Source organism: Oncorhynchus gorbuscha, linkage group LG21, assembly GCF_021184085.1.
Source record: "Oncorhynchus gorbuscha isolate QuinsamMale2020 ecotype Even-year linkage group LG21, OgorEven_v1.0, whole genome shotgun sequence".
Taxonomy (NCBI): domain Eukaryota; kingdom Metazoa; phylum Chordata; class Actinopteri; order Salmoniformes; family Salmonidae; genus Oncorhynchus; species Oncorhynchus gorbuscha.
Genome location: NC_060193.1, coordinates 20,983,338 through 20,997,370, shown reverse-complemented (window position 1 = coordinate 20,997,370; position 14,033 = coordinate 20,983,338). Strand labels below are relative to the sequence as shown.

The window sequence follows — 14,033 nt, the reverse complement described above, 5'->3', positions numbered from 1 at the left end:
TGATGTGATATCTGATACTCCGAGAGTTATGTACTTGGCTATCTGCACAAAAACCTTGGATGAGTGTACTTTAATGTTCCACTCTTCCAAGTTGAGCAATGTCCTAATGAGCTGAGGGAGGGGAGGCATTTCCTTTTAAAATGCAGCTTTTCGTACTAACTCTGGTGTCTTTCTAACTCCCTTCACTATGTTGCAGGGGAAACTGGAGAATAGCCAGGCTGACTCCCACCGCTTTCTGCTGTACAAGCCTTCCGAATATCTTCAAAAGGACAATTTCCTAATTGGAAAATAAATTCCCCCAACTGTGAAAGTCCTCCAACGCACTTCCACACACACACACACACACAGCTGCATAATGTTGGCATTCCTCCACTATTGTAACAGCCGTAATACGCCGAGTTCAATAGTTCACAATAACTTCCTTCTATGTCCACAAACAATTCAAAAGAATTGTGAAAGGGGAACTGAATTTGAGTCAGGTCAAATGACTGGAGAAAACAAGTGAAACAGTGCTGCGTTCTGGTACCAACTGTGTATCATCCTGTAATTGGCTGTTAAGGTTTTTCCGTGTGTTTACAGGTCAGTAGCAGGGATTTGAATCTCCTAGAGATTACCGCGTTGAAAGACAGGTGAAACTGCGCTATGAGAATAACGACAGGAGTGGAGTAGCTAAATAACATGTCTGTTTGTAACGCAAGTGTGTAGGAGTAGGAGAGTACAGCATACACTGCGTGTATACTAGAGTGTGTATGTGTATTATAAGTATATGTGTGTGTCCAGCCCAGTCCCCTCCCTCCTCACCCAGGGCACAGTCTAGTCTGTCTCCTCCGTTCTTCCGGTCTCCTCCCTCGGTGCTGCTCTGCAGGGCCTGTTTCAGGGTGATCACCCACTCCTCCATCTCCGCCTCGCTGTCCGCAGCCAGTAAGTGGCTGAAGCGCTCATGCATCTTTAGCTCAAAGCCGTTACGACGTATTTTAGGGCACTGGGGTGAGAATATTGAAGTTTGGTTGTAGGCATCTTAAACAAAGTCATCTAAAAACACTCATTATAGATCCAAAATACTTTTAACCAATGGAAAGCTTCCCTTGCCTCTTTAGAGACCAGAGATGACCTATTCATTGTATTAGCATAGAATTATATATTTGACTATCACAGACGTCCTTTGATGGCTGGCAGGAAGAAAGGAAGTCTAGCGTCTAGGATAGGCAAGACAATATATCTAGACCGACCCAGAGCACATGGTGTGCCTCTGTAAGCAAATGGTAAATCTACAGATGTAGGATCTTAATTTGATCACTCATTTGTTGCTGAGACTGTTCCTGCAAAGCAGGAAATGCAAACTTGTACTGTATGAGTTTTACATTTCAGATTTGATTTACACTCATGAATAAAATGGATCTACCCCTACAAAAATGTCCATTAATTATAATCCACATAATAAATCACATTTCCTGTCGCTGCAGGATTATTTTCCTGCTGTAGCAAACTGGCTCAAATTAAGATCCTACAGCTGTATAAAGCCCTGACTCAGGGAGTACTCCTACAACAACATGTTCAAACTATCTATTCCGATAACATTAGGAGCACAAAAACACAGAACAGCAGATACACTTCATGCTATTGGTAATGTCCAGATGGGATAATGACCTGAATGACATCTATACAGGAGTCCAAGTAGATGGACCCTTTGGTGTCCTTGCACTTCTTCTCATCCTTGTAGGAGTTGAGGATGTAAGAGCCATCTGGCAGCTGGGACAGGTAGAAATACCTCCTCTTAAACACCTGAGGGCCAGAGGTAGAGAGGTTTAATTCAATCCAATAGCAACGCCGTCTTTAGCCTCTCTCATACTGTAGGATACATCTGCTGTATAGGCTAGTGTCTGGTGCTGAACGATGCGTGTGTACAGAGGTAGAGGAGGCTGGTAATTAAATCTATTGTTGTGGCATTGCGTTGAGATATCTTTTTGTATTAGCTCAATCAGGTACTCTATGTTAGTGCTGAACAAGAGCCTGCACAGTACCGCAGTTGGTCGCCAGTGTACAATCCACAGTGATGAGGAAGTGTTGTGTATATTAGTAGTTGGGCTGATCTATCCTAGTAAATCTGTTGTGATGAGGAAGTATTGTGTATATTAGTAGTTGGGCTGATCTATCCTAGTAAATCTGTTGTGTTGAGGAAGTGTTGTGTATATTAGTAGTTGGGCTGATCTATCCTAGTAAATCTGTTGTGATGAGGAAGTATTGTGTATATTAGTAGTTGGGCTGATCTATCCTAGTAAATCTGTTGTGATGAGGAAGTATTGTGTATATAGCATAGACATGACATCCATCAAAACAAGACATGGTATCAATAACAAGATACAACAAGCTGAAACGAGCCACCTACGATTCCCCACATGGCAGCTTCTTGTCATTGTTGCAATCTATCGTTCAGAATCATAACGCACGCTTTCCGGCCACTTCATTTTCCTGATGTTGTCAGCCAACCCGTCTATAGGCAGTAGACAAGGCTGATGGGTGAGCTGTTCTGACTCACCCTCATGGAGACGGACAGGCTGCTGTTGACGTTGGCTTTCTGCAGCCAGCCCTGCTTCATGATACCCCCTCTATGAGAGCACAGAGAGGACGAGTCCTGGCACACACACAGGAAGGGTTGATATTGATGATGAGTGTGGATATATCTATAGGCTAACACACACATGCAAACACACAGACGCACAACGCACACAGAAATAATAACCACACATTCAAACAAATGTACCTGTGTCAGTCAGTCAAATAGACACAATGTTCCCCCAATTCATACAGAAAGACATGGCTTCCCATGAACAGGTGGGAATCATTTAACCCATTTAACCCCACCATCACCAGTTCAACCACTCATCTCATCCGCAGAGAGAATACCCATGGGGCCGTTCATCACAACACTAATATCCATCACGAGGAGGAGGACATGGCAACTCAGTGGACATATAGTCACAGCAAAGATGTATTCCATCCCACAGGACAGGGCATTCTGACTGGGCAAATAAATAACCTAATTCACTTACTACTGCTGGGAAATATAGAGAAATTCATACAGAGAAATCCCATAGCTATCACATACCCACACAGCTCAGTTAACAGGTGTGTGTGCGTGTCCTAGCTCTAATCACATTGAAGTGGTACTCTGTCCTCCACGCTCGTCCGATCGTACATATACCTCGCTCTAGCTCCGTCCTGTAATCCAATTGGCTGGGTTCTCTCCTCCCTCATCACTCCCACCCTCCCTCCCTCACTCTGAGTGTTCCTCTGAGACTCCCATCCACGCCCCCCCCCCCCCCCCACCCTCTCCATCGCTCACCAATCTCCCAGATTGCATTATCATTGATTAATTCTTATGGTCATTGCTCTCCTCTCTCTTTATCTCCCTCTCTCCTCCCCCTTCTCTCTCTACCCCCCTCTATCTCTCGGTCCACCTCCTTCAAACCCTCCATCTGTCGGTCTCTCTACACCACCCTCTCTCTCTCTCTCTCTAGTGGTTATAAAAGCCTGCACGCTGAGACAAAAGGGATATACTACATATACTGTAGATCTACCAGTGATACACCATGGCTGCTCCCTCCCTCTGAGACGAGTCAACAGCCTGTGGTGCAGCTATGAAGGACACGAAGTCATGTAACATTAGCCTCTTTTAGTGCTGCCTGTACTGATCGCCTCTGCTATTCTCACTTTTTCCCCTCTCTCGAGTACTGGGGCTGTATCCAAATGGCAGCCAATTTCCCTGCATGCTGCACTACCCCATAGAGCTCTGGTCAAAAGTAACGCACTATATAGGGAATAGGGTGTCGTCACAGACATAGCCCTGGAATGATTCAGTGCTAGCCTTCGGCTCCGTGCCCTCTGCTCCCTCCATCAGAGGACCATGGCTGGCAGCCATTTATATTCCTTCAATTACAAACCTTTTTAATGCTAAGATTATCCACATCCGGCTGGGCCGTTGAGAGCTGGGCCGGGGGATTGGGTTTTTCGTAGTGGCACAGTGGGGGGGTAGGGTTGTCTGGATGTAAGCTACGGGGTCTGTATTGAATTGCTCTTATTTGATGTACTGCATTCTCATTGTAGGCATGTTTTCTTAAATACTTTGGGTGGGGGTTAGAGCCAATACAGTATCAAATGGATGAGTTGACTATCAAAGTCCTTCTCTTTATCGACCAATCCTTAACTCCATTATGTCAAAAGGGTATTTCAAACAGGACCACCACCAAGCCAACAAGGCCAGAAGGCGTGAGTGAACTGACCACACAGAAGACCTTAGGTCAATACTAGACCACTCAACATCATCTGATAATCAATGTTTCTCTCTCTCTCTCACACACACACACACACACACACACACACACACACACACACACACACACACACACACACACACACACACACACACACACACACACACACACACACACACACACACACACACACGAGAGAGATCAAGTCCCACTCACCTCATCTTTAGCGTCTTCATAGATTTTTCAAACACATGCGAGCTGGAAGCTTGTCTGTCTTCAGGCCTTTACTGTCAAAACAGATGTGTGAGAAAGGGTGATTGTGTTGTCAGAAACCCAGGAATACACACTCAATACATAAAATCTTTCCTACTGTATCTCGCTTCTGGTCATTTCCATGTCCTCAAACGGACCAACAGCCCATCCATGTCCTCAAACGGACCAACAGCCCGTCCATGTCCTCAAACGGACCAACAGCCAGTCCATGTCCTCAAACGGACCAACAGCCAGTCCATGTCCTCAACGGACCAACAGCCAGTCTATGTCCTCAATGGATCAACAGCAATGTTTGTATTTTCAACATTTTACTGCAGCATACTGTAAATTATGGTGCATTGTGGGAAAATGTGAGCGGGGAAAGAATTGCTGTTTTTCGAATGGTACTGTAAACCCACCTCACAGAATACAGTACCGTATCATGTCTTAGGTGCACCAACATCTTTTTGACTGTAGTGGGTGCATGGTATTGTGGTTTCTGGCTGGTTAACATATTTTGAGGCAGAGCCTTGTGAGAGGCTATAGTTTTGTTGTACCCATGAGGGAGAATGCTGTACCGGCTGAACTCCTAGGGTGGTTATATTTGCCCATCAATTTAAAATTTGGGACCTCAAACATTCAGCCTGCTGCACAGACCATATGGATGCTCAAGTCTAGAACACCTGGTTAAAATGTGCTTAGGAAAAGCATTTATCTAAATAGTTAAACAAGTGAGACATTTTTTTTAGTTGAGTTTGCTGTATTTACTATCATCCTAAATTAAGACATTGAATTATTTTGCCATTTCTAATTCATGTATATTACACTACTTTCCATGACCACGTCGAATTGGGGGAAAAAAATAAAAAATAAAATAAAATCACACATCCTTTTGACCTCAGATTGGTGATGTTAGTATAAAAGCTGATCGTCGACACGATGACACAAGATCAATTGCTTAAAACAGACCAATATCTTTGGTTTTGTACTGTTGATTTTTGTCATACGCGCTGGGGTCGCAGGACTTAGAAAAAGCATAGCTGCGTTCTTTCTCAAATGGCACTGATAAAAATCGGGGGTCTCGCTATGAAAGGGGCACTCCAAACTGGGACACATCAACGCAAACAGCAGGGCCAGGAGGGGTGAAATGGCTGGCGGCCTTCCAGCGATCACAGAACTCCTGTACTTCATCCACCGTCGGTCTACCTCCATCACCACCAGCATCTTCAAAGGGACCCGGGATTTCGTTAGTGGACAAAGGGTCCACAGATTCAGGGTTCTCAATGGCTTCAAGGTTGGGGGGCAGCTCCTCACTGTCACGGTCAGATTCCTGACTTTCATACTCAGAGTCATTGTCAGAATTTTATGAAATCTCCAGAATTTCCGCATTTGTAAGTTGTCTCCTTTTGAAAGACATTGCTAATGCTTCAGCTTAGCTCACTACCTACATACATAAACAACAACACTGAATGGCTCAGAGTGGGAGTGTGATTTTACGTGATTCACTGCTGGCACGCGCCACTTGTATCATTGAATCACTCTCAGAAAATGTTTTGTGTGGTAATTATTTATATATTTACTGTTTTATTAACGTTTTCAAGTACAAAACATGCATTACGATTCTTGCATAGACAGTAATGAACACATTGTGTGTAAAAATACTTTTTTGAAGTATGTACTGATTATGATAAGCTAAGCTAATTCCAGCTATGTGTGGAGCCATGTTGTTGACATACAATGCATTCTGGGTTTCAGACCTTCTGGAAGTGAATGGTGGGGTGTGAACGATGGTAGACGACACACCCCCTTCAACATGCATACTATAAACAGACCAAACTCATCTGGTCTCCTCTTATTATCTTTGGTTTCTGGGAGAAAAAAAACATGGTGGAGCGCAGAAACTACCCAACGTCGGATTACTTTCAATTTTTAGAAAGTGTTTTACTCAATTATTTCGATCCATGGTGAGCACTCCCGTGATGTGATTAATTATAAATAGTAATTGCTATTAGCTAATTCATAATGTAGTTTCTGTCAGTCTTGAGTTATAAAAATATGACCGCTTGTGTCCTGTCAATATTTCCTCGGTTAGCGCTAGCACAAATGTAGCCTACATTTTTCCAGTTTGGATGATTGTGTTATGCTGTAGCTACTTCTGTGAATGTCTGAACACTGCATCCAGAAATAAAACTGCTCACATTCTGGATAGAACTTTGTAAGGACTGTGTTTGTGCAAAATGTTTCTGAAAAAAAAGTGTGGCCGGCTCAAATGCTGATTGTTGCGTCAATTGAAAATGGCCGTTCTAAATAAGCGTTCTAACCAAGCTTTCTAATCACACCGGTTTGATTGTATGCTACAGGGACCACTGTAGAATGATCACACCCATGTGTTGGTATGTGTGAAAAGGTTAAGAGATGAAGGTCAGTCAATACTGAAAATGTCAATAACTTTGAAAGTCTTTTCAAGTGCAGTCACAAAAACCATCAAGTGCTATGATGAAACTGGCTCTCATGAGGACCACCACAGGAAAGGAAGACCCAGAGTTACCTGCGCTGCAAAGGATATGTTCATTAGAGTTACCAGCCTCAGAAATTGCAGCCCAAATAAATGCTTCAGAGAGTTCAAGTAACAGACACATGTCAACATCAACTGTTCAGATGAGTTGCGTGAATCAGGCCATCATGGTCGAATTGCTGCAAAGAAACCACTAAAGGACACCAATAAGAAGAAGAGACTTGCTTGGGCCAAGAAACACGAGCAATGGACATTAGACCAGTGGAAACTGTCCTTTGGTCTGATGAGTCCAACTTTGAGATTTTTGGTTCCAACCGCCGTTGTCTTTGAGACGCAGAGTAGGTGAACGTATGATCTCTGCATGTGTAGTTCCCACTGTGAAGCATGGAGGAGGAGGTGTGATGGTGTTGGGTTGCTTTACTGTTGACACTGTCAATGATTGATTTAGAATTCAAGGCACACTTACGCCGTCCCATCTGGTTTGCACTTAGTGGGATTATCATTTGTTTTTCAACAGGACAATGACCCAACACACCTCTATTTGACCAAGAAGGAGAGTGATGGAGTGCTGCATCAGATGACCTGGTCTCCACAATCACCCAACCTCAACCCAATTGAGATGGTTTGGGATGAGTTGGACCGCAGAGTGAATGTAAATTAGCCAACAAGTGTTCAGCATATGTGGAAACTCCTTCAAGACTGTTGGAAAAGCAATCCAGGTGAATCTGGTTGAGAAAATGCCAAGAGTGTGCAAAGCTGTCATCAAGGCAAAGGGTGGCTACTTTGAAGAATCTGAAATATAAAATATATTTTGATTTCTTTAACACTTTTTGGTTACTTCATGATTCCATATGCTAGTTTATTTATTCACCATCATTCTGCAATGTAGAAAATAGTAAAAAAATAATGCAAAACCCTTGAATGAGTAGGTTTGTCTCAACTTTTGACTGGCACTGTACATTCGGACAGACACAGAAACAGAGGCACAAACCCTCACCTGCCCATTCACACGAACAGCATTTGTATATTTATTGGACCCCAGGAAGAGGGTGAGAGAGCTAGAGAGCTAGAGAGCGACAGTGAGCGGGAGAAAGAAAGAAGAGAGAGAGAAGAGAGAAGAGGGAAAACAAATGACAAACAAAAGGAAAGAACAGAGAAATATGAGGGTGACTGCTGGACTGCAGGAGAGTTTAAAACATATCTTATGTTATCACTGTGAACACAGGGCACAGTAATCTAGTTCAACAGAATGTCCTTTAGGGGTTGATGTCCCACACTCTGGCCCCAGAGGTTGCAATGTTACATGGCCCCCTACAGAGGAGTCCTCTGCGGAAGGGTTAGGCACCGGACACGGTTTGAAAAATGCCTTATAACCTTTGGGTCTAAGTTCCTGGCTACTGTTTCTCGTTTGACTTTACGTTGCTTTCTGCAGTGAGTGACCCTTAGCAGCATGGCACAAGTTATAGCAGGAGTTGTAACTTCATCAGCCATTGAGGAGTGACTCAGTCTGACATGTTACCAAGGCAACACAACCACAAAACAAAGATGGCGGCTCCACCTCCACCACATATCTGCTGTCACTACATCCTGTTGAGAGTTTCATAGAAGTGGATGATTTCAAGTCCTATATTCTGAGGAATTATCAGATAAAATAAACACTACAAAAACCCACTATACTAGAACTAAGACACGTGAGTCAGTCCGGGACAAAGCAACTCAGGCAAGGAGAAGCAACTAGGCAAAGCCAATCATTAATTCTAACAATAGTGCAAGGCTCAGCAGAAGCTGGCGTAATAATGGACTGATAATGGTAATAGGTATATAGGATAAGCCTATTTTGAATAATATGTCGTCATCTCTATGTTACAGTAATAAACTCCTGGGCCTCAGAGCAGTTTCATGCAGAGGCAGCCTGTGGCATAGAACTACCCATTCTGCAGTGGTTACTCGTCAGTGACCAAAGACATTGGGAGAACTTCAAGGGAGGGAAGGACAGCCAACGTGTACAGCTGTGTGTGTGTGTGTGTCCCACCTGGCACTCATTTATAATTCCATTAAAGGCAGCACAGCTGGGGCAGAGGGTCTTTGTACTTCTGTCGAGGGAGTTAGTGGAGAGGAGACCAACTAGGTCAACTACTTCCCTTTCAGCTAGTGCACAGTGATTCTCCCTCGTCCCCACTCATATTTCTGTCACACACACGATAAACCACAGCCAGAGAGAGAGAGTGTCATGTTTTGTCATTTATTATCTTGTCTTGTCCCTGTGCTTCCCATTCTATTCGTTTCCCTCTGCTGGTCTTATTAGGTTCTTTCCCTCTTTCTATCCCTCTCTCTCCCCCTCCCTCTCTCACTCTCTCGCTCTCTCTTCTCTCTATCGTTCCGTTCCTGCTCCCAGCTGTTCCTATTCCCCTAATCAATCATTTAGTCTTCCCACACCTGTTCCCGATCCTTTCCCCTGATTAGAGTCCCTATTTCTTCCTTTGTGTTCCGTTCCTGTCCTGTCGGTTCCTTGTCTAGAATTCACCGTGCTGTGTTTGTGTATCGCCCTGTCGTGTCGTGTTTTCCTCAGATGCTGCGTGGTGAGCAGGTGTCTGAGTCTGTCTGGTTCAAGTGCCTTCCCGAGGCAACCTGCTGTTCACCTGCTGTTCAAGATCGAGTCTCCAGTTTGTCCTCGTCATTTCGAGTGAAAGTTGTGTTTTTGTTTGTATTTACTTTACTGGATTAAAGACTCTGTTTTCGCCAAGTCGCTTTTGGGTCCTCTTTCACCAGCATGACAGAAGGAACCGACCAAGGAATGGACCCAGCGACTTCAGACGCTCGTTACACTGCCGTCGAGATCCAAGGAGCCATGCTCGGCAGACACGAGCAGGAATTGTCTGCTGCTCGCCATGCCGTGGAGAACCTGGCCGCTCAGGTTTCCGACCTCTCTGGACAGTTCCAGAGTCTACGTCTCGTGCCACCTGTTACTTCCTGGCCTGCCGAGCCTCCAGAACCTAGGGTTAATAACCCACCTTGCTACTCCGGGCAGCCCACTGAGTGCCGCTCCTTTCTCACGCAGTGTGAGATTGTGTTCTCTCTCCAACCCAACACATACTCTAGAGAGAGAGCTCGGGTTGCTTACGTCATTTCACTCCTTACTGGCCGGGCTCGAGAATGGGGCACAGCTATCTGGGAGGCAAGGGCTGATTTCTCTAACAAGTTCCAGAACTTTAAAGAGGAGATGATTCGGGTTTTTGACCGTTCAGTTTTTGGTAGGGAGGCTTCTAGGGCCCTGGCTTCCTTATGCCAAGGTGAACGGTCCATAACGGATTATTCTATTGAGTTTCGCACTCTTGCTGCCTCTAGTGAGTGGAACGAGCCGGCGCTGCTCGCTCGTTTTCTGGAGGGACTCCACGCAGTGGTTAAGGATGAGATTCTCTCCCGGGAGGTTCCTTCAGATGTGGACTCTTTGATTGCTCTCGCCATCCGCATAGAACGACGGGTAGATCTTCGTCACCGGGCTCGTGGAAGAGAGCTCGCATCAACGGTGTTTCCCTGCTCCGCATCGCAACCATCTCCCTCCTCTGGCTCAGAGTCTGAGCCCATGCAGCTGGGAGGGATTCGCATCTCGACTAAGGAGAGGGAACGGAGGATCACCAACCGCCTGTGCCTCTATTGCGGAGTTGCTGGACATTTTGTTAATTCATGTCCAGTAAAGCCAGAGCTCATCTGTAAGCGGAGGGCTACAGGTGAGCGCAACTACTCAAGTCTCTCCATCAAAATCCTGTACTACTTTGTCGGTCCATCTACGCTGGACCGGTTCGGGTGCTACATGTAGTGCCTTGATAGACTCTGGGGCTGAGGGTTGTTTCATGGACGAAGCATGGGTTCGGAAACATGACATTCCTTTCAGAGAGTTAGAGAAGCCTACGCCCATGTTCGCCTTAGATGGTAGTCATCTTCCCAGTATCAGATTTGAGACACTACCTTTAACCCTCACAGTATCTGGTAACCACAGTGAGACTATTTCTTTTTTGATTTTTCGTTCACCGTTTACACCGGTTGTTTTGGGTCATCCCTGGCTAGTATGTCATAATCCTTCTATTAATTGGTCTAGTAATTCTATCCTATCCTGGAACGTTTCTTGTCATGTGAAGTGTTTAATGTCTGCCATCCCTCCCGTTTCTTCTGTCCCTACTTCTCAGGAGGAACCTGGCGATTTGACAGGAGTGCCGGAGGAATATCATGATCTGCGCACGGTCTTCAGTCGGTCCCGAGCCAACTCCCTTCCTCCTCACCGGTCGTATGATTGTAGTATTGATCTCCTTCCGGGGACCACTCCTCCTCGGGGTAGACTATACTCTCTGTCGGCTCCCGAACGTAAGGCTCTCGAGGATTATTTGTCTGTGTCTCTTGACGCCGGTACCATAGTGCCTTCTTCCTCTCCGGCCGGGGCGGGGTTCTTTTTTGTTAAGAAGAAGGACGGTACTCTGCGCCCCTGCGTGGATTATCGAGGGCTGAATGACATAACGGTTAAGAATCGTTATCCGCTTCCCCTTATGTCATCAGCCTTCGAGATTCTGCAGGGAGCCAGGTGCTTTACTAAGTTGGACCTTCGTAACGCTTACCATCTCGTGCGCATCAGAGAGGGGGACGAGTGGAAAACGGCGTTTAACACTCCGTTAGGGCATTTTGAGTACCGGGTTCTGCCGTTTGGTCTCGCCAATGCGCCAGCTGTTTTTCAGGCATTAGTTAATGATGTTCTGAGAGACATGCTGAACATCTTTGTTTTTGTCTATCTTGACGATATCCTGATTTTTTCTCCGTCACTCGAGATTCATGTTCAGCACGTTCGACGTGTTCTACAGCGCCTTTTAGAGAATTGTCTCTACGTAAAGTCTGAGAAGTGCTCTTTTCATGTCTCCTCCGTTACTTTTCTCGGTTCCGTTATTTCCGCTGAAGGCATTCAGATGGATTCCGCTAAGGTCCAAGCTGTCAGTGATTGGCCCGTTCCAAGGTCACGTGTCGAGTTGCAGCGCTTTTTAGGTTTCGCTAATTTCTATCGGCGTTTCATTCGTAATTTCGGTCAAGTTGCTGCCCCTCTCACAGCTCTTACTTCTGTCAAGACGTGTTTTAAGTGGTCCGGTTCCGCCCAGGGAGCTTTTGATCTTCTAAAAGAACGTTTTACGTCCGCTCCTATCCTCGTTACTCCTGACGTCACTAGACAATTCATTGTCGAGGTTGACGCTTCAGAGGTAGGCGTGGGAGCCATTCTATCCCAGCGCTTCCAGTCTGACGATAAGGTTCATCCTTGCGCTTATTTTTCTCATCGCCTGTCGCCATCTGAGCGCAACTATGATGTGGGTAACCGTGAACTGCTCGCCATCCGCTTAGCCCTAGGCGAATGGCGACAGTGGTTGGAGGGGGCGACCGTTCCTTTTGTCGTTTGGACAGACCATAAGAACCTTGAGTACATCCGTTCTGCCAAACGACTTAATGCCCGTCAAGCTCGTTGGGCGTTGTTTTTCGCTCGTTTCGAGTTTGTGATTTCTTACCGTCCGGGTAGCAAGAACACCAAGCCTGATGCCTTATCCCGTCTGTTTAGTTCTTCTGTGGCTTCTACTGATCCCGAGGGGATTCTTCCTTATGGGCGTGTTGTCGGGTTAACAGTCTGGGGAATTGAAAGACAGGTTAAGCAAGCACTCACGCACACTGCGTCGCCGCGCGCTTGTCCTAGTAACCTCCTTTTCGTTCCTGTTTCCACTCGTCTGGCTGTTCTTCAGTGGGCTCACTCTGCCAAGTTAGCTGGTCATCCCGGTGTTCGAGGCACTCTTGCGTCTATTCGCCAGCGCTTTTGGTGGCCGACTCAGGAGCGTGACACGCGCCGTTTCGTGGCTGCTTGTTCGGACTGCGCGCAGACTAAGTCGGGTAACTCTCCTCCTGCCGGTCGTCTCAGACCGCTCCCATTCCTTCTCGACCATGGTCTCACATCGCCCTAGACTTCATTACCGGTCTGCCTTTGTCTGCGGGGAAGACTGTGATTCTTACGGTTGTCGATAGGTTCTCTAAGGCGGCACATTTCATTCCCCTCGCTAAACTTCCTTCCGCTAAGGAGACGGCACAAATCATTATCGAGAATGTATTCAGAATTCATGGCCTCCCGTTAGACGCCGTTTCAGACAGAGGCCCGCAATTCACGTCACAGTTTTGGAGGGAGTTCTGTCGTTTGATTGGTGCGTCCGTCAGTCTCTCTTCCGGGTTTCATCCCCAGTCTAACGGTCAAGCAGAGAGGGCCAATCAGACGATTGGTCGCATACTACGCAGCCTTTCTTTCAGAAACCCTGCGTCTTGGGCAGAACAGCTCCCCTGGGCAGAATACGCTCACAATTCGCTTCCTTCGTCTGCCACCGGGTTATCTCCGTTTCAGAGTAGTCTGGGTTACCAGCCTCCTCTGTTCTCATCCCAGCTTGCCGAGTCCAGCGTTCCCTCCGCTCAAGCGTTTGTCCAACGTTGTGAGCGCACCTGGAGGAGGGTGAGGTCTGCACTTTGCCGTTACAGGGCACAGACTGTGAGAGCCGCCAATAAACGCAGGATTAAGAGTCCAAGGTATTGTTGCGGCCAGAGAGTGTGGCTTTCCACTCGCAACCTTCCTCTTACGACAGCTTCTCGTAAGTTGACTCCGCGGTTCATTGGTCCGTTCCGTGTCTCCCAGGTCGTCAATCCTGTCGCTGTGCGACTGCTTCTTCCGCGACATCTTCGTCGCGTCCATCCTGTCTTCCATGTCTCCTGTGTCAAGCCCTTTCTTCGCACCCCCGTTCGTCTTCCCTCCCCCTCCCGTCCTTGTCGAGAGCGCACCTATTTACAAGGTACATAAGATCATGGACATGCGTTCTCGGGGACGGGGTCACCAATACTTAGTGGATTGGGAGGGTTACGGTCCTGAGGAGAGGAGTTGGGTTCCGTCTCGGGACGTGCTGGACCGTTCACTCATTGATGATTTCCTCCGTTGCCGCCAG

The 14,033-nt window shown here is 46.4% G+C and overlaps 1 pseudogene; it reads right to left on the bottom strand.

Moving 5' to 3' along the window:
* Window positions 1-6,342, bottom strand: part of LOC124007993 — a 94,168-nt pseudogene extending 87,826 nt beyond the window's left edge.
* Between the last annotated feature and the right edge of the window lie 7,691 nt (window positions 6,343-14,033).